This window comes from Macaca thibetana, chromosome 7 (assembly GCF_024542745.1).
Source record: "Macaca thibetana thibetana isolate TM-01 chromosome 7, ASM2454274v1, whole genome shotgun sequence".
NCBI classification, from domain to species: Eukaryota; Metazoa; Chordata; class Mammalia; order Primates; family Cercopithecidae; genus Macaca; species Macaca thibetana.
This window is the reverse complement of record NC_065584.1, coordinates 16,526,915-16,546,699: the sequence shown is the minus strand read 5'-3', so window position 1 is coordinate 16,546,699 and position 19,785 is coordinate 16,526,915. Positions and strand designations below refer to the sequence as shown.

Below are 19,785 nucleotides of genomic sequence, written 5' to 3'. Positions count from 1 at the left end.
CCCTAGTTTCTTTATCCAGTTAGGTATTTTGTTGAGTTTTTAAGCCTTCCCCTCTGGGGCTCATCCTCCTCCTCCTATAGGGTTGTCATGGTAGCATTTACCTTTATGGCTTTCCAGGGCCAATTGTCTTTTGTATTTAGGGTAGAGACAAGGTTTCACCATGTTGGCCAGTCTAGTCTTGAACTCCTGACCTCAAGTGATCTGCTCACCTTGGCCTCCCAAAGTGCTGGGATGATAGACATGAGCCATCGCACCCTACCTAGAGTCATGTTTTTAATTAATTAGAACCCTCGTTTGTCCTTTGTTGGGCATCCTATCTTTCTGAATATATTAATTGGAGCTTTTTAGTTTAGTTTGCTTTAATTTGGGTTCTCTTCCTCAAAATAAATGCATCCTCCAGGGTTGTTGTTTTATTTTCCTGCTCGTTTTAGTCTTTCTAACTGGCTGACTGTGGGAATGGACAACAGGAAATGGAGTAAGGGCTGCTCCTTACTCTTGACCAAATGCATCTTATAATACCTGAAGTCAGTGTTTGCTACCACCAAAGAAGCAATCAGCATTAGCCCAGGTGGTTCATTTCCTTATTTATTCAGCATCTTTACTGGACCCTTTCTGTGTGCCAGTGCTACAGAGGTTATAAAGATGGATAACAGGCCAGGTGCGATGGCTTACGCCTGTAATCCCAACACTTTGGGAGGCCCAGGTGGGCAGATCACCTGAGGTTGGGAGTTTGAGACCAGCCAGGCCAACATGATGAAACCCCATCTCTACTACAAATATAAAAATTAGCTGGGCTTGGTGGTGGGCCCCTGTAATCCCAGCTACTTGGGAGACTGAGGCAAGAGAATTGCTTGAACCTGGGAGGTGGAGGCTGCAGTGAGCTGAGATTGCCCCACTGCACTCCAGCCTGGGTGACCGAGTGAGGCTCGTCTCAAAAAAAAAAAAAAAAAAAAAAAAAGATGGAAAACAGTGCCTGCCTTTCAGAAAGCTCATAGCTGGGTAAGAGGAGACAGACATATAAACAAGTACAGTCTCTCTCAGTATCTGTGGGGCATTAATTCCAGGATCCCCAAGGATACTAACATCCGTGGATACTCAAGTTCGTAGCATCTGTAGATGCTCGTTTTACACTATGTATAAAATGTAGTATTTGCATGTAACCTGTGCACATCCTCTCATGTACTTTATAATCTCTAATCTCTAGGCTACTTATAATACCTAATGCAGTGTAAATGCTAGGTAAGCAGTTGTTATACTGTATGGGTTTTTTATTTGTATTTTTTATTGTTTTTTTCTTCCTGAATCTTTTCCATCCGAGGTTGGTTGAGTCTGCAGATGTAGAAGCCACAGACAGGAAGGGCCACGGTGTGTGCAATAGTGTCTTGAGTGTTCCAATAGGAACCCGTTTAGGACCCGGTGGAGGTGGAAAAGGGCAAGTGCTCAAAGCTACTGGGAAGGGAGGATCTGGGAAGCTCCACAGGGGTGGTGATACTTGCATCAGGATTGAAAGATGAGTGGGTGTGGGTGAGGGATGGAGTAGGAATCCAGGATTCCAGGCAGAGGGGGCAGTGAGAACAAAAACAAAAAAGCAAGATGCCATCCCAGGAGTGCTGGGGACTGCAAATTCCCAGAACCCCAGAGCAATGAGGCTGCGTGAGGGAGGGAGTCACGGGCCAGATCATGGTGTCCTGTGTTCCGGGTCACGGTGCCCGCATGACTCCGCAGGAGTGGGAAGTACTAACAGCCTGGACACAGGACAGTGCCATGATCAGATTTTTGTTTCAGAAAGTTCCAATAGGCTGGCACAGTTGCTCATGCTTATACTCCCAGGCCTTTGGGAGGCCAAGGTGGAAGGATCGCTTGAGCCCAGGAGTAATATCAACCTGAGCAACATCATGAGAGCCTGTCTCTACAAAAAATGAACAAAATTAGCCAGGTGTGGTGGTGTGTGCCTGTGGTCCCAGCTATTCAGGAGGCTGAGGTGAGGATCACTTGAGCCAAGGAGGTAGAGGTCGCAGTGAGCCATGATCATGCCACTGCAGACTGAGTGTCAGAGCAAGACCAGCAAGCAAGGAGGGGGAGGTGTGGGGGGAGAGAGAGAGAGAGAGAGAAGCAGAAAGAGAAGAAGGAAGAAAGGGAGGAAGGAAGGAAGGAGGGAGGGAGAGAGGCAGAGAAAAAAAAGAAAGGGAGAAGGAAGGGAGGGAGGGAAGGATGGAGGGAGGAAGGGAGGGAGGGAAGGAAGGAAGGAAGAAGGAAGGAAGGAAGGAAGGAAGGAAGGAAGGAAGGAAGGAAGGAAGGAAGGAAGGAAGGAAGGAAGGAAGGAAAAAGAAAAAACAAAAAGAGGCTGGGCACAGTGGCTCACACCTGTAATCCTAGCACTTTGTGAGGTCGAGGTGGGAGGATCACAAGGTCAATAGATCAAGACCATCTTGGCCAACATGGTGAAACCCCGTCTCTACTAAAAATACAAAAATTAGCTGGGTGTGGTGGCACATGCCTGTAGTCCCAGCTACTTGGAAGGCTTAGGCAGGAGAATCACTTGAACCCGGGAGGCGAAGGTTGCAGTGAGCCGAGATCTCGCCACTGCACTCCAACCTGGGTGACAGGGCCTCAAAAAAGAAAGAAAGAGAAAGAGAGAGAAAGACAAAGAAAGAAAGAAGGGAAGGGAAGGGAAGGGGAAGGGGGAAAATGAGAAAGAAAGGAAAAGAAAGAAAGAGAGGAAGGGAAGGAGAAAGGAAAGAAGAAAGGAGAGAGAGAAAGAAGAAAGAAAAAGAGGAAGGAAGGAAGGGAGGGAGGGAGGAAGGGAGGAAGGGAAGTTCCAATCATATTAACTAACTAAAATAACTTTCTTTTCATAGCAAACTATCCCCACAAACAGACTCTGCTTGTAGTGTCTTACTGGTGCGATAAACATCAACAGGCCTTAAAATACTAAGCTATTTTGTTTTTGTTTTTTATTTTTTGTTTTTTATTTTTTTGAGACAGCTGCTCAAGCCCAGGCTGGAGTGCAGGGGCTCAATCTCAGCCCACTGCAACCTCCGCTTCCCGGGTTCAAGTGATTCTCCTGCCTCAGCCTCCCGAGTAGCTGGAATTACAGACGCCCACCACCACGCCCGGCTAATTTTTGTATTTTTAGTGGAGACGGGGTTTCACCATGTTGGCTAGGCTGATCTTGAACTGTTTCCATTACTTTTAAAAGGCAGTATGAATCAGTGTTAATAAAAACTACTTTGAATGGTATGCTAATGAGTAATTAGATTGAGTTTCCCTCAAAAACTGGATTTAATAACCTTGGCCTACATTTACTTTCAAGGAACTTGGTTGTCTGCCTTTATCCTGAAAATGAAAACTTGTGGTTTTAGAAGCTACTATTTGATGGGGAGGTTGCAGTGCGGAAGAATTTCCCCCTGCAGGGGGTCTCCTTTGAGTTCTTTGCTCCCTCTATCCCCCCATGCCTTCATTCACTGTCTTTCTGTGAACCGGCATGTGCCTCATTTTGAAAACACTAGTGTGACCTCAACAACTAAGATTAAAGTAACAGTTGTTAGAAAAGAGCATAGTCTTGTACCCTAGAGGATGTGGTAGCCCCAAGTAAGCAAGAACTGTGCCACATTGAAGTTTTGGGGTTTTGGTTTTTGGTCTTCAAAGAAATTCATTTTCTCTGAAGAATGCTGGAGAGTCAGGAAACTAAGAAATGGAGCAAAGTAATCTTTAACTGTCCAGGGACAACCTCTGATAATACATTGGAATATTTTCTTCCAATGTTTCTATTTTGTGTCTATTTATTTTTAATATTTATTTATTTAGAGACAGAGTCTCACTCGGTCACCCAGGCTTGAGTGCAGTGGCACGATCTCGGCTCACTGCAACTTCCGCCTCCTGGATTCAAGTGATTCTCCTGCCTCAGCCTCCCAAGTAGCTGCAACTACAGGCACCTGCCACCATGGCCGGCTAATTTTTGTATTTTTAGTAGAGATGGTGTTTCACCACATTGGCCAGGTTGATCTCAAACTCGTGACCTCAAGTGATCTACTTGCCTTGGCCTCCCAAAGTGCAGGGATTACCGGTGTGAGCCACCATGCCCAGCCTTATTTTGTGTTTTTTAAAACTTTTTAACACTTGGGAATCATTCCAAGCACAATATTGTACCCTGCCCTTTTTGGCTTAACATGATATTATCAACATTTCCCTACATCAGTAAAATATATTCATAAACATGATTTCTTTCTTTTCTTTTTTCTTTTTTTTTTTTTTTTAAGGCAGAGTCTCGCTCTGTCACCAGTCCGAAGTGCAGTGGTGCAATCTCGCTCACTGCAACCTCCACCTCCCAGGTTCAAGCAGTTCTCCTGCCTCAGCCTCCCAAGTAGCTGGGACTACAGGCACCCAGCACCACGCCTGGCTAGTTTTTGTATTTTTAGTAGTGAGAGTGTTTTGCCATATTGGTGAGGTTGGTCACGAACGTAAACATGATTTCTAATGACTGCCTGATAGTCCATAACTTGGATTACACTAATTTCCTAACAAATCACCTACTAACAGACTTTTAAGTTCTTTAGAATATTTTATGGTTATAAACAACACTGTGATGAAGAGCTTTATGCAAAAAGAAAAATGGCTCATGTGTCAAACTATTGTATTAGAATAGATTCAGAAAGAAAAGGTTTGAATGCTTTTACGGCTGTTAAAAAATTACGGTAAATATATATAACATGATATATATCATTTTAGCCATATGCAAATGTACTATTCAGTAGCATTAAATACATTCACAATGTTGTATCACTATCACCCTATCTACACCCAAAACATTCCATCTGGACCCATTAAACAATAACAGCCCCATTTTTCCCTTCCCCCAGGTAACCTGTATTCCACTTTCTGTCCCTATGAATTTGCCTATTACAGGGACTTCATAGAAGTGAAATCATATAATATTCTGCTTTCTGTGTCTGACTTATTTCACTTAGCATCATGTTTTCTAGGTTCATCCATGTTGTAGCATATATCAAATTTTCATTCCTTTTTATGGCTGAATAATATTTGATTTTGTGTATATACCATACATTCTGCTCGTCTATTCATCTGTGGATGGACATTGTGATTGTTTCTACCTTTTGACTGTTGTGAATACTGTTGTGATGAACGCTGGTGTACAAGTATCTGTTTGAGTCTCTGCTTTCAATTCTTGTGGATATACACCTAGAAGTAGGATTGCCGAATCATAGAGTAAGTCTATGTTTAACTTTTTGCGGAAACTCACACCATTTCTTTTTTCTTTTTTTTTGAGATGGAGTCTCGCTCTGTTGCCAGACTGGAGTGCAATGGCGTGATCTCAGCTCACTGCAACCTCCACCTCCCAGGTTCAAGCGATTCTCCTTCCTCAGCCTCTTGAGTAGCTGGGATTACAGGCGCCCACCACCACGCCCGGCTAATTTTTGTATTTTTAGAAGAGACGGGGTTTCACCATGTTGGTCAGGCTGGTCTCGAACTCCTGATCTCACGGTCCACTCTCCTTGGCCTCCCAAAGTGCTGGGATTATAGGCGTGAGCCACCACTCCCAGCCAGAGAACATATAATTTTTAATGCTTTCCCATTTTAACCAACCATCCCAAACTCGTGGTGTAAGAGAGCTTCAACTATCCGTGTGAAACCAGGGCAAAAGTGGAGTCCTAGTAAGAGTGCTTTAGACTTTAGAAAAATCTTCAACAAATATGAGTGACTTTTGTGTGCATTGTGCAACATCCAGTCCTTTGAGAAAAAACAAAGAAGTCTAGAAAAAGAATTCCGTTTCATTCATTTATTCAAAAGCATGTATTGGCTGGGCACGGTGGCTCACACCTGTAATCCCAGCACTTTGGGAGGCCGAGGTGGGTGGTCACCTGAGGTCAGGAGTTCGAGACCACCTGGCCAACATGACGAAACCCCGTCTCTACTAAAAATACAAAAATTTGTCTGGCGTGGTGGTGGGCACCTGTAATCCCAGCTACTTGGGAGGCTGAGGCAGAGAATTGCTTGAACCCATGAGGTGGAAGTTGCGGTGAGCCAAGATCGCGCCACTCCACTCCAGCCTGGGGAAAAGAGCAAGACTCCGTCTCAAAAAAAAAAAAAAGACCCAAAACCAAAAGCATGTATTAAGAGAATAATAATGGGTAAGCCCTGTTCTGTGTGCTACATAAACAAATACAAGTGCCATGTTAACTAAGCTGAGAGAAATGTTAAAGAAAAAACAGGAGGCACATCCCACAGCAATACGGTACTAAATCTCAAATGACTTCATCATAAGTAATAGGGATTTATACATGGGAACAAACCTTGACGGCCGTAGGCCAGGGCCAGCATGACCTTTCCCAAGGGTGATATTTTAGCAGGTATATTATTTTCCTACTGCTGTTGCAAATAAATTACTACAAGTGGCTTAAGACAATACACATTTATTGTCTTACAGTTCTGGAAGTCAGAAGTCCAAAATGGGTCTTATGGGCTAAGATCCGGGCATCGGCAGGGCTGTGTTCCTTTTTGGAGGCTCTAGGCATGACTGTTGCCTTGCCCTTTTCAGATTCCGAAGGCTGTCTGCACTCCTTGCCTTGTGGCTCCTTCCTCTGTCTTCAAAGGCCATCTCCCCAGCCTGTTTCTTTATTTTTATTTTATTTTATTTATTTATTTATTATTTTTTTGAGACAGAGTCTCACTCCATCACCCAGGCTGGAGTGCAGTGGCACCGTCTCAGCCCATGCAACCTCCACCTCCCATGTTCAAGCAATTCTCCTGCCTTGGCCTCCGGAGTAGCTGGGATCACAGGTGCGTGCCACCACGCCTGGCCTCTCCAGCCTCTGTTTCTGTCGTCACATCTCCTCTCTCCTCTTTGACCCTCCTGTCATCCCCCTCATAAGGACCTTCATGATTACATTGGGCCCACCCAGAAAATACAAGATAATAAAGCCACCTCAAGGTCGTCAACTTCATCATGTAAAGTAACATATTCACACGCTCTGGGGATTAGGATGTGGACATCTTTTGGAGTTGGTGGCAGGGGCATATTATTCAGCCTGCTGTAGCTGGGTAACATTTGGAAAAGCAGAGAAGAAGGAAATTGTGATAGAGCATGTAGAAGGTATTTGTCAGTTTGACTGCATGCAACACCCTTTCTTATATGGGAGGAATTCCAAGATAAAAAGTGAGACACACCCCCCTCTTCCCATGAAAGAGGTGCCTGACCTAAGCGTAGCCAGTCTGATGTTCTGACCACCATGTTAACCAAATGTCTTCGCTTTTACTTCGTTGCTCTTGGGCTTGTGTTTGGAGGCCTTATCAGAAACAGCCACGTGAAGCTTATTATTGTGATTACTTCGGGAACATTGTTGAGAACAAAGTCCACCTCGATACCAGGAATAGCAGCAATTCTTACGAGCACATGGCTTGCTGTCAACTTACAGAAGTGGTGATTCCTATAATTGGACATTTCCCAATCCTTATCATGTTCTGTAAGGTTGAAGCCAGCTGTTAGAAGTTTGACGATGACCATTAATTGCAAGCCTCTTCCTGTCAGTGTTGGAAGCTGATTAAAGGCAGGCCAAAGGATCCTCATGAAGTTCCTGGTGGTATCAGTTTCATTATCACAGGCCTTTGGTGAATGTGTTAGACATGTAGGTTGCACATCTTGTTTTGATTTGTTTTTTGAGACAAGGCCTTGCTCTGTCACCCAAGTTGGAGTGCAGTGGTATGATCACAACTCACTGCAGCCTCGACCTCCTGGGCTCAAGCAATCCTCCTGCCTCAGCCTCCCGAGTAGCTGGGATTACACACATGCACCACTATGTTTGGTTGATTTGTAAAATTTTTTTGGTAGCCATGGGAGTCTCACTCTGTTGCCCAGGCGAGTCTCAAACTCCTGAGCTGAAGTGATCCTCCTGCCTTGGCCTCCAAAAAGGCTGAGATTACAGGCATGAGCCATCATGCCCATCAGAGTTTGCATCTCAGAAAGATCTACAGGCATTCATGCCCTGCCCCAACTTTCAACCCTACGTCTACATGTTGGGAACAGTGCAGGGAAAAGAGCCACATTTGTGCCTGCCCTTAGCACACTTATATTTCCACCACATCGGAGGTAGTGGTCTGCCTCCCACTTAAAGAACAAAGAGAGAAGGCTGGTCACAGTGGCTCACGTCTATAATCTCAGCACTTTGGGAAGCCAAGGCGGGTGGATCACCTGAGGTCGAAGTTCGAGACCAGCCTGGCCAACATGGTGAAACACCGTTTCTACTAAAAATGCAAAAATTAGCATGGTGGTGCGTGCCTGTAATCCCAGCTACTTGGGAGGCTGAGGTGAGAGAATTGCTGGAACCTGGGAGGCCGGGTTTGCAGTGAGCCAAGATCATACCACTCCACTCCAGGCTGGGCAACAGAGAGAGATTCCATCTCAAAAAAAAAAAAAAAAAAAAAAAAAAAGAACAAAGAGAAAACGATCCATAAAAGAGTGAGTCTCCAGGCCTGACCCAGATGTCCTACTGTCAGCAAGCAAGAGAAGAAGCAGCAAGAGAATACATTCCTTGAAGTTCCTTCCTAGGGGATGCAGACATTTGTTGCTTTTGTGTCAACTTGAGAACAGAGATGCCAGCAATGTTTTTCTATTGTTTTTTTAATAATGTGTCAGAAATACGTGTTTCCACCTTGAGGCCTCCAGATCTTCCATGGCTCATTGTTAAAGCATCATTCAGGGTTTAGCTCAGCTGTCACTTCTTGAAGTCACTTCCATGGCCCCCAGTCTAATGTATCTTCCCTCTATCCACCCCACTGCTATTACTCTCCATCTCATCTCCATTAAATGATCTTTTTCATCTATGTATTTTCTTCTTTGCTGCTGGTGGTCTTCCTCCTTCAGGAAGTAGGGAGTTTCCCTGTCCTGTTCGTGCTGTGTCCTCAGTGCTTAGCATAGTCTCTGGCACACAGTAGGGCTGGCAATACATGTTGTTGAATGAATGAGGGGTGCTGCCTGGGCCAAGACTTGAGCTCCTGGCCAAGACCTGAGCCCCCCATCTATTCCATTCCAAGCATTGGCAGTTCTCTCCACCATCATCTGTCTTTCTCTCTCTCTTTTTTTTTTTCTTCTTTTTTTGCGATAGAGTCTTGCTCTGTCACCCAGGCTGGAGTGCAGTGGCCTGATCTCAGCTCACTACAACCCCTGCCTCCTGGGTTCAAGAGATTCTCGTGCCTCAGCCTCCTAAGTAGCTGGAATTACAGGCGCCCACCACCATGCCTGGCTAATTTTTTATATTTTTGGTAGAAATGGGGTTTCACCATGTTGGTCAGGCTGGTCTTGAACTCCTGACCTCAAGTGACCCACCCGCCTTGGCCTCCCGAAGTGCTGGGATTACAGGGATGAGCCACCATGCCCAGCCCATCTGTCTCTTATGCATCTCTTCTTCTCCATCCCTCCCACCTCCTAGCACTAATGTTCAAGCTCTAAGGCAATTACGATGGTGGTAACTGCTCAGTCCGCACCAATCTCTAGCCCACCCTGTTACCAAATGTTCCTCCTGAATCTCACCAGGGTGCTTTCCTCTCTGTAATTCTTAGCTTTGGTCTGCTCCACTCCAACCAGTGGACTGATTTCCATTATGGAGGAGGAGAGAGGCACCCCTGGGGAGATACATTGTACTTGAAGTGGGTGTACGGATGTGCAGATTGGAAGCAAAGCAATGCCTTCTCCTGCCTGCACTTTTGTTTTATACGCACAATGTTTATTTTTGTGTGTCAAAATTGTTAAAGTAGAGCCTGAGAATTTGTGTTTATCAAGGGAGGGTGGTGGTGGTGTGATTTTTCAAAGTTAAGAGAAACTGGGCATGGTGGCTTATGCCTGTAATCCCAGCACTTTGGAAGGGCAAAACAGGAGTATAGCCTGAGTCCAGGAGTTCAAGACCAGCCTGAGCAACAGGGCAAGACCCCATCTCTACAAAAATGTTTAAAATTAGCCTAGCATTGTGGTGTGCATCTGTGGTTCCTGCTACTCCGGAGGCTGAAGTGGGAGGATTGCTTGAACCCAGGAGGTTGAGGCTTCAATGAGCCATGTTCGTACCACTGCACTCTAGCCTGGGTGACAGAGCAAAACCCTGTCTCAAAAAAAAAAAAAAAAAGTAGTTAAGAAAGCTGTTGATTGCTCTCTCCACTAAAGTAAACCTCACCCCTTAGTGCCTTTGCCCATGTGGGTCCTCCCTCCTGACCTCCGCCTGGGAAATTCCTGCTCTCTTCAAGGGCCAACTCAAAGGCCCCTCCTGGGCTGTGCCACTTTCTCCATACCCCCCACATCTTTTTCCCCTCCCCTAGGTCCCTTAGCACTGTGTCCATAGCTCTCATGAGTCAGTACAGTTGTCCCTCAGTATCTCTGGAAGATTGGTGCCAGGACCCCTTGCAGATACCAAAATCCATGAATGCTCAAGTCCCTTTGGTGTTTGTTTGTTTGTTTGTTTGTTTGTTTGTTTTGAGTGTGCATGTGACGGAGTCTCACTCTATTCCCCAGGCTGGAGTGCAGTGGCCAGATGTCAGCTCTCTGCAACCTCCACCTCCTGGGTTCAAGCGATTCTCCTACCTCAGCCCCCCAGGTAGCTGGGATCACAGGCATGCACCACCACGCCTGGCTAATTTTGTATTTTTAGTAGAGATAGGGCTTCACCATGTTGCCCAGGCTGGTGTCGAACTCCTGACCTCAGGTGATCCACCTTACTTGGCCTCCCAAAGTGCTGGGATTACAGGCATGAGCCACTGCGCCCAGCCCTGCTCAAGTCCCTCATAGCAGGGGTTCCCAACTCCTAGGCCATGTACTGGTACTGGTACCAGTTTGTGGCCTGTTAGGAACTGAGCCGCACAATGGGAGGTGAGCAGCAAGCAATCTGTGTTTACGGTCACTCCCCATCGCTGGAGGTTCGCCTCCTGTCAGCCCCAGTGGTGGCATTAGATTCTCAGGGGAGCATGAACCCTATTGTGAACTGTGCACATGAGGGATCTAGGTTTTGTGCTCCTTATGAGAATCTAATGCCTGATGATCTGTCAATTTCTCCCATCACCGCCAGATGTAACTGTCTAGTTGCAGGAAAACAAGCTCAGGGCTCCCACTGATTCTACATTATGGTGAGTGTCATGATTTCATTATATATTTCAATGTGATAATAATAGAAATGAAGTGCACAATAAATGTAGTGCACTTCAATTGTCCCCAAACCATCCCCAACCCCCTGCCTGGTCCGTGGAAAAATTGTCTTCCATGAAACTAGTCCTTGGTGCCAAAAAATTGGGGACTGCTGCCTTACAAAATATGGTGTGGTATTTGTATGTGACCTGTGCACATCCCCCCCCCCCATACTGTAAGTCATTTCTAGATTACTTATAGTATCGAATACAATGTAAATGCTATATAGACCATTGTAACACTGTATCGTTTAGGGGATAATGACAAGAAAAAAAGCCTGTACATGTTCAGTACAGACACAACCTTTCATTTTTTTCTGAATAATTTTGCTCCATAGTTGGTTGAATCCACAGGGGTGGAACCCACAGATATAGAGGGCTGACTGTATTTTATACCTGTTCAGATCCCCTATCAGATCAGGTGAGCTTCGAGGGCTGGACACTCAATAAACACTTTTTTATGTTTTATTTTTTAATTTAATTAGTTAATTAATTTTGAGACAGGATTTCACTCTGTCACCCAGGCTAGAGTGCAGTGGCTCGATCTCAGCTCACTGCAACCTCCACCTCCCAGGCTCAAGCCATTCTCCTGCCTCAACCTCCCAAGTAGCTGAAACCACAGGTGCGCACCACCACACCTGGCTAATTTTTTGTATTTTTGGTAGAGATGGGGTTTCACCATGTTGCCCAGGCTATAGACTTCCCTAAATTCCCCCAGGACAAGGACAAGACTGACCCCAGGGTCCAAATCAGGGCTGCACCTGCAGGTGGCTGCAGTTCATGGGACCCACCTTTGAAAGTCAGAGGTGAACAGAGTCTAGAAGTTTGCCACAAGATTGATGTCAGCTAGTCTTGTTCCCTGGTCTCTACAGACTAAAAAAGTCGAGCCCCCCAAAAGTTCAAAGGACTCAACCAATGTCTTAATCTTCTCTGTGCCTAGAATCGAATCAGGCACTGCTTACAAAATCATCTTTGTCCATTCAAAAAATATTTATTGATCACCTATTGCGTGCCAGGAATTGTATTGCCCTACAGAAGCCCCCTGTCTGATGGGTATATAAAGTAAAGTAGAGGTTCCTCTTCAAAGACTTCCCTTCCCATCTAATTAGGAATAAATAGTAACTTCTCTTAGAAGCAAAATGTATTCAAAGACCTGTGCTAACATTCTTAAGTATCTGCTATCCGTAATAAAGAAATCAATGTACTTTATGTTCTTAGCTCCCACAATTTAGCTGAAATAGTTGCCCTAGCATGCTTATACTGGTCCAAGCAAGCATCAGGTCATAGCCCGTTCCTCTTCCTTATTTGAAGGTGTTTTTACCTTTCTCAGCTTTTCACAAGTTACTTCCTCCTTCCTTTGTTCTCCTCTGCCTTTGCCTCTTTTAAAAGGTTCTACGTTGCCAGCCATTCGGGACAAACACAGAATGTGAGATCCCATTCCAGCCAATGGAAACTGGACACAGCAGTAGGGTGGGTGTGTCAGGTTATAAATGACCCTGTCTCTTTTGTTCAGTGTACTCTCGTGACAAAACTGCTGGCGAGTGTACCCTTTCTGCAGAAAGTAAAAATGGCCTTGCTAAGGAAATTAAATTTATGTTCAAGTGCTATTTCTTTACAGCACCAGGGAACAAGAAATGCTTTTCTAACCTGGGGAAGACAGACCTATAGCCAGCTACAATGAGACAGCCCAGGGATAGAGCCTCTAACCCAGCCGGGGGTCAGAGGAGGCATCTTGGGGAGGTGAAAGCTGAGGGGAGTCTGCAAGGAGGAGGAGGAGCTGGGCAGGCAAAGGGTCAGAGGAAGATGTTCCAGGCAGAGAAGGTGAGCTGGGAGCCAGGGAGAAGCGGACCCCATTGGAAATTGCAAGTAAATATAGAGAAGTCAGTATATGTGCAAAGTGCTTTGTCCAGTTTTGGAACTCCAAGGAATTAGAAAACAGTGACCCTGACCTCAAGGAATTTACAGTAAAAGATATGTGAAAAGGGAAATAGATAATGATGTAGAGCATCATGTTTTGCTTCACCTGTAAATCCTGCAGGTTACATAATACAGTTTGAATGTGATTCGGAGCTTCCACCCCACTATTATAAGAATACTTTTCTTTCCTTCTTGGAGCACGTCAGTCTTCCATGTTAAGTTCCACAACCACAGGGTTCTACTCAGTCACTAGGACAGTCCTAGAGCTTCTGCCTATTAGAGAGAAAAAAATCAGAGAAGCAGATGAGTCCCCGTCAGTGTCTTGTTCTCTGCTGCTGTTATTGCTGTTGCTGTCAGCGGTGCCTCTGGTGAGACCTCAGAGCCTGGGGCAGAGCTTGTCCAAGGAAGAAAGTGCTTCTAGGACAGAGATGGGGGTTGTGGTCAGGGAGAGAGGGGAGAAGAGGACCCTTTTCCATAGGGTCCCCCTAAGCAGGGGTTGCTGCAGGCCATGATGACCTCAGCTCCCAGTGCCTTGGCCTACTGGCCCTGAGCCATTTCAGATCCTGTGAACACAGGCACGTGCACACACCCAGAGTCACCCCCAGGGACAGGGGGCTGCCAACCTGAAGCCACATGTATTCTGGGAAGCAGCAAATATCTTTCCTCGGGGACCTCGCCCTCCCAAGCAAGGAAGTTCCTCTGTCTTCTGTTCCATGGCCAGCTCTGTCCCCAGGATGAGTGGCATCTCTCTCTGGAGACTAATGGGAAATATTACTTCGCTCTGGTACACATTTGACGAGCAAGTGGTTAGATCAATGCCACAGGGCCCGCTCAATAAATACTTGATGCTGATTGTACCAGACACTGAAGGAATTGTCCATTCCGCACCGGTTGCCCCTCCTAAAAACTGCCTCTTCCTCCATTCTCGTCATGGTTCCCTAGACAGCTGCAAGGTTCTGGAACCATCTTGCCCTCCTGCCCACCATGGGACAGTAAGTTTCTTCCTGAGTGTTTTTGGGGACTTGCAACTGAGAAAGTCAGGGTTCTTCTGATGATGGAAACTGCCAAATGTCCACCTCAGGAGCTGGTGGCAGCTGTCAGGAAGAAAAGGGTAACTGTGCAGAGAGAAAAGGCAACAAGAGCCACAGGGGAGAAAGAAGCAGGAGAGATGGTGGGGGACCCCTCAGGGGAGTCTCTGGTTCTCATGATGTCTGACTTTCCTGTAGTTCTGGCAATAAAACCCTCTCTTTGCTTAAGCGACTTTGCGTGCTTTATGTAAATCTGTCACCTTATAAACTAGGGGGACCAAGCAATTTATTGTCAAAATTAAGACATTTTAAGAATGAAAGGGGTGGCCAGGCACAGTAGCTCACACCTGTAATCCCAGCACTTTGGGAGGCCGAGGCGAGTGGATCACCTGAGGTCAGGAGTTCGAGACCAGCCTGGCCAAGATGTGAAATCCCGTCTCTACTAAAAATACAAAAGTTAGCCAGGCATGGTGGCGCATGCCTGTAATCCCAGCTACTTGGGAAGCTGAGGCAGGAGAATCACTTGAACCCTGGAGGCAGAGGTTGCAGCCAGCCGAGATTGTGCCACTGCACTGCAGCCTGGGTGACAGAGCAAGACTCCGTCTCAAAAACAAACAAACAAACAAACAAACAAAAAAACAATGAAAAGGGTCATCCACTATGTACCCACAAAAATTAAAAATAAAATTTAAAAAAATAAAAGAATGAAAGGGGACATTACTAATAATTACTCTGGGATAACAGATGTAACCTGGAATGGTCTCAGACAAGCCAAAACCTCTATGCACCCTACTTACAACTCACTGATCCAATCATGGGACAGTCAGTCTGTCCAACTCTACTGAGGTGCACAAGCGGGGCCCTGAAGAAGGAGGAAACATCTGACTATGCAGGTATCTGGCTGGTGGCTGCAGAAACACGTGCCCTAATACCCATTCCTCTCTCCTCGCCGGCTGAGCACACTTTCATTGCACCTCCATAGGGAGGAAAGCACCTTGTCCCAGACTGCTTCCAAAATTACATCAGGTTCATATGGGGGAAAGCCCACAGATGAGCCACAGACTGGCTCCCATCCCAGTCATGGATCTCAGTGAGGACCACTTACTCTCCCTGGACCTCAGCCAGAAAAAGGAGTGGTGAGGGTATCTGTTGAATGACAGTGATATTGCCTCCATATGCTCTGTTCTTTTGTTATAGATGCCACTGCGTCCCAAGCTACATCCTCCGTGAGTTGTTTTTTGTTTTTGTTTTTGTTTTTTTTTGAGATGGAGTCTCGCTGTGTCTCCCAGACTAGAATGCAGTGGCACGATCTCGGCTCACTGCAACCTCCACCTCCTGGGTTCACGCCATTCTCCTGCCTCAGCCTCCCGAGTAGCTGGGACTACAGGCGCCCGCCACCACGCCCAGCTAATTTTTTGTATTTTTAGTAGAGACAGAGTTTCACCGTGTTAGCCAGGATGGTCTCGATCTCCCGACCTCGTGATCCACCCGCCTTGGCCTCCCAAAGTGCTGGGATTACAGGCGTGAGCCACCGCGCCCGGCCCCTCTGTGAGCTTTTAAAACCTTCTCCCAGCCTCCTGCATGACTTTGGCCATAAGCATCATTCCTCATCTGGGCTGAAACCAACAGGGAGTTCCTGAGGGTCGGGCAGCATTTGGTTATGAAGGGCAGGGATGCTCTGCCTCCTGCCATGGCTCTGGGGGAGCTCTGTCCTAGTTAGCAAACTAAGAGCCACTGGCAGGAGCTTGTTGATCTCAGGAAAGTCCACCGGTAGCCATGGGGTGCATGATCCAGCTCCCCTCTGACCCTATTTGGTCACAGGTAGGTTCTCTAGGACTGATGGGAAGAAGGAGACACTGAGGAAGATGCCTAAGACATCTGGTGGAGCCTTGGCTGTTCCCTCTCCACTGTCCCTATCAGACTCCCAGCAAATGTGCACAGGGAGGGTGGGGATGGCTCCGTCTTCCAGGGTGACTTGGGGTGAGCATCCTGCAGCTCAGCAGCTGCATCCTGCAGGGCGAGTCCACCCATTTCCCTGGCTTCTCCAAACACCTCAGCCTCTTGGTCTTCTACCCTTTGCCCTCTGCGAGAGAGGGAGGAAGGTGTGGTCAGCGTGGACTTTACCCATGAAGGGCTATTGCTTTAAGCAGTGTTGAGGGTAGGAAGATATCTATTAAGCTAGCTTGGCAAATTCCCTGACCAGTGTTACAACTCTTTTAGAATTTGTCTAGCAGGTTTCTGGTCTTTACTGAAAAGCCCCAAATAAAAATACAATGTAAGACAAGACGAGACAATACATTCCTTTCCATAAATTCCTCTTCTGGAAAGCCCCCTTTTACCTCCCCCCCCAAAAAAAATTCTGGCCGGGCACAGTGGCTCACGCCTATAATCAATCCCAGCACTTTGAGAGGCCAAGGCAGGTGGGTCATTTGAGCTCCAGAGTTCAAGACGAGCTTGGGCAACATGGCAAAACCCCGTCTCTACTAAAAACTACAAAAATTAGCCAGGCGCGGTGGCAGGTGCCTGTAATCCCAGCTACTTGGGAGGCTGAAGCCGGAGAATCGCTTGAACCTAGGCAGCAGAGGTTGCAGTGAGCCTGGATCGTGCCACTGCACTCCAGCCTGGGCAACAAAAATAAATAAATAAATAATAAATAAAATAAAAATAAAAACCTCTGTCCATTTGTGTATTCTCAGAGGGCATATGCCTTTTTCTGAACCTGGAAATAATGCAAAAAGTTCTGACAACTGGACAAAGGTCCATAGTCTGTCTGGACAATTCACATGTGCATGTCTGGGGCAGAAGATAGTTGATATAGAGGGCAGACACCCAGGTGCTGTCGTAAGAGATCGGTCTGAGTACAGAGACCCCTGTTCCATCCCTTATGGAGTCCCTTTAATGACTGTATCTGGGAATGAACATACCCAAGTCCCCTGAACACAGACTCTCCTGCCTCAGCCAGGCTGAGCGTTTTGGGACATGGCCTTCCTTCAACCCTCCTCTGCTCTAAAACCTCAGTGGCTTTTGACTGCCCCTCAATCATCCTTGCACCTCTAGGGCTCTATCCTCTGATGTCCTACCCATGGAAATTGACCATGTCTTCCAAATCAAACGCTTGACTCCAGGCAGGCCAATATCTGTACTCTAAGACTCCTTGCTCATTCCTATCTCTGGCTACCTGGAGCTCCCTGCCCCTTTAAAAATGTGCTTATTCTTCAAGCCAGACTCTTCCTTGGAGCCTTTCCTAATAACTTCAGTCCATGTTAATTTCATGTATTAGCCATAGGACTAATTTAACGCTTGATCTTGTGCTGACACATTCTTGACTACTGTACTGGCCTATGGCTGCTCTTTCCAACTACTGAGTGTGCAGGACAGAAACTATCTTCTGCATATTCATATCCACACGCCCCCACTGTGGTGCTTAGAATAGTACCAAACTTGTAGTAGGTGTTCAATAAACTCTTGTTAATCATTTGATTTCCATACTGAGTTGAATTGTTTTGGTTTCTTGTAGCGTTGCTGTATGCTAGTGGTTTCTAATCTTCTCAAATATGAGGATCTCCCCATGAGAAAAGTGGTATCTTGAGTATTGGTTAGATTGAGAAGACACATGATGATAAAAGGCTTTTATATAACTTATCTTTTATTCATTCTCAACAAAGACTGCACACATTTGAGAAACAGTAGTGCCCGTATATGTGAGAGAGAAAGGATAGCCACTGAGTACTGGAAAATGCTTGCTGCAGACGTGGTTCATGAACTCCTTGCTATAACGGTATAATAGAGATCTCATGACTTCATGGCCCGAGATTGAGAACCAAAGGAGTATGCAATTCAGCATAATCCTTGCAAGTACCTAATCCAGACATCTCTCTGCAGCTATCCAACCCTGATTGCATTTACGATGTTTTGTGGGCCAAGTGAAGTGCCTCACACCTGTAATCATCCCAGCACTTTGGGAGGCTGAGGTGGGTGGATCACCTGAGGTCAGGAGTTCAAGACCACGCCTGACCAACATGGTGAAACCCTCCCTACTAAAAATACAAAAATTAGCCGGGCAATGGTGGTGGGCACCTGTGGTCCCAGCTACTCGGGAGGCTGAGGCAGGAAACTCACTTGAATACGGGAGACAAAGGTTGCAGTGAGCCAAGATCGCGCCACTGCACTCCAGCCTCGGCCATAGAGTGAGACTCAGTCTAAAAAAAAAAAAAAAAAAAAAAAAAAAAAAAAAAAAAAAAAGATATTTTGTGAAACAAATGAATAGATACAACAGAAAACGAGAGGTTAGAGGAATTTATATGATCATAATGATTGCATAATGACTATAATGATGATATAATAATTAATAATATATTATTGAGCACTAGTTGCTAGGTGCTTTTGTCACTTTACCTGCTGTGTATTACGTAACCCTTACAGGATAACGATGAAGTATCATTATCCCCATGAGGAAACTGTGAGCAGGGGTCATTGTGGAAATGGAAAGGGCCAAGTTTTGTATTTGGATAGATGAGGTACAAAACAGCACCAGCAGAAAAACGAAATGTGGTAGATCCATGAAATGGAATATTATCTAGCTATAAAAAGGAATTGAAGACTGATCCATGCTACAATAGGAATGAACCTCAAAACATTATGCTAGCTGGGCATGATGTTCATGCCTGTAATCCCAATGCTTTGGGAAGCCAAAGTGGGTAGATTGCTTGAGGTGAAGGTGGGTGGATTGCTTGAGACCAGGAGTTTGAGACCAGCCTGGCCAACATGACAAAACCCTATCTCTACTAAAAATACAAAAATGAGCCAGTTGTGGCGGTACATGCCTATAATCCTAGCTTCTTGGGAAGCTGAGGCATGAGGATTGCTTGAACCCAGGAGGCAGAGGTTACAGTAGGCTGAGATCGAGCCATTGCACTCCAGGCTGGGTGACAGAGCAACAAAAAAACCAACAGAAAACCATTATGCTGAGTGAAAGAAGCCAGTCACAAAAGGCCACATCTTGTATGGTTCCATTTACATGAAATGTTGCAAACAGGTGAAGCCATAGAGGGAGGAGGCAGATCAGTGGTTGCAGGGACTGGGTCTGGGGAACTAGAAGTGACTGCTTAACAGGTGTGTAGGGTTTCCATGTGGGGTGATGGAAAGTTCTGGAACTAGATGGTGCTGATAGTTGCACAACACTATGCAGATACTTAATACCACTAAATTGTACACTTGAAAACGAGTACATTTTATGTTATGTGCATTTTACCACAATTTACAACAAAAGTCAAGAAGAGCAACTACAGGCCGGGCGCGGTGGCTCACACCTGTAATCCCAGCAATTGAGAGGCCAAGGTGGGTGGATCGTGAGGTCAGGAGTTCAAGACCAGCCTGGCCAATATGGTGAAACCCCGTCTCTACTAAAAATACAAAAATTAGCTGGGCGTGGTGGCAGGTGCCTATAATCCCAGCTACTCAGGAGGCTGAGGCAGGAGAATCACTTGAACCCGGGAGGTGGAGGTTGCAGTGAGCCGAGATCACACCACTGCACTCTAGCCTGGGCAACAGAGCAAGACTCCATCTCAAAAAATAAAAATAAAAAAAGAGCAACTACAGCCCATGTGGAAACAGGATCCCAGAGGCAGGGGTGACCATGCAGACAGAAGCTGGGAGACACAGG

At 46.0% G+C, this 19,785-nt stretch overlaps 1 protein-coding gene and 1 non-coding gene across 4 annotated transcripts in view; both read left to right on the top strand.

Moving 5' to 3' along the window:
* The window catches only part of DGLUCY (D-glutamate cyclase), a 162,575-nt gene that overhangs the window by 14,489 nt on the left and 128,301 nt on the right, over positions 1-19,785 (top strand). The gene's annotated exons all lie outside the window — the stretch shown is intronic.
* Positions 16,324-16,384, top strand: LOC126960232 (U7 small nuclear RNA). Its single transcript, XR_007727802.1, has one exon. It is a non-coding gene; the product is annotated as a U7 small nuclear RNA (small nuclear RNA).